General features: G+C 63.9%; 1 protein-coding gene across 1 annotated transcript in view; it reads left to right on the forward strand.

Annotated features, from left to right (window-relative positions):
- The window catches only part of PSME3 (proteasome activator subunit 3), a 21,680-nt gene that overhangs the window by 5,594 nt on the left and 15,267 nt on the right, over positions 1-819 (forward strand). The gene's annotated exons all lie outside the window — the stretch shown is intronic.

Below are 819 nucleotides of genomic sequence, written 5' to 3' on the forward strand. Positions count from 1 at the left end.
CCGGGCCTTCCCAGCTGCCCCCGCGGCACTCCCGGCTCACGGCTGCTTCTCTCCCCAGTAGCTGGCTGGCCAAGACTGACTCCATGAACTACCTCATCCAAGTGCCTGCATCCCCAGGATGGGCAGAGCTCCTGCACCTCCCGGAGGGCAGTGCCAGCCCTGGAGAACCTGGACTCCCCGCTCCCCTTGGCTGTGGCCTGCAGCAGGGCAGCCGTGGGCTTCGCAGGAGCAGGAGTGCTGGCCTTTTGCAGGCCTGTCCCACAGGTGCTCTTTGCTGGAAGACAGGTGCCAGGTGTCTCCACCCCTCGTGGATGGAAGGAGCTGAGCCCGCCCTGAGGAACCCCGGCTTGTCCCCCGCCAGCTCAGCCTTGCACCAGAGCCTGCCCACCCTGCAGAGTGGCTTGAGTGCCCTGTGGCCCTGTCTGCTGCAGCACCAGGAGCAGCAGGATCCGGGAGCACTTTGTTATGAACTGGTGTTTGGAAAGTGTTTTCATAAACATGGATTGAATACAAACTGTGTCTGTGTGTGTGTCTGTCGGGCAGGACCCGTGGCTGCATGCCTCACTGCGTGATGATAGAGAGCAGAACAGAAAATCCCCCCTCAGCAGCCCTTGAGCGGGGCAAGATCTTGAGCTGGGCTCAACCCAAGACATTCTTGACAACGGGCACTGACTCGGTCTCCAGTGAGAGGATTTATTGTGGGGAGTGGCGGGAGCCGGGTGTCCCTGTCCCTCCCATGGGCACGGCCCCGGCAGAGGCCCCAGGGCGGGGTCTGCCCGCGGGGGGGCCCTGCCCGTGGGGAGCCCCCCGGGGCTTCTC

The sequence above is a fragment of the Corvus brachyrhynchos genome, unplaced genomic scaffold (assembly GCF_000691975.1).
Source record: "Corvus brachyrhynchos isolate BGI_N302 unplaced genomic scaffold, ASM69197v1 scaffold30, whole genome shotgun sequence".
Lineage (NCBI taxonomy): Eukaryota > Metazoa > Chordata > Aves > Passeriformes > Corvidae > Corvus > Corvus brachyrhynchos.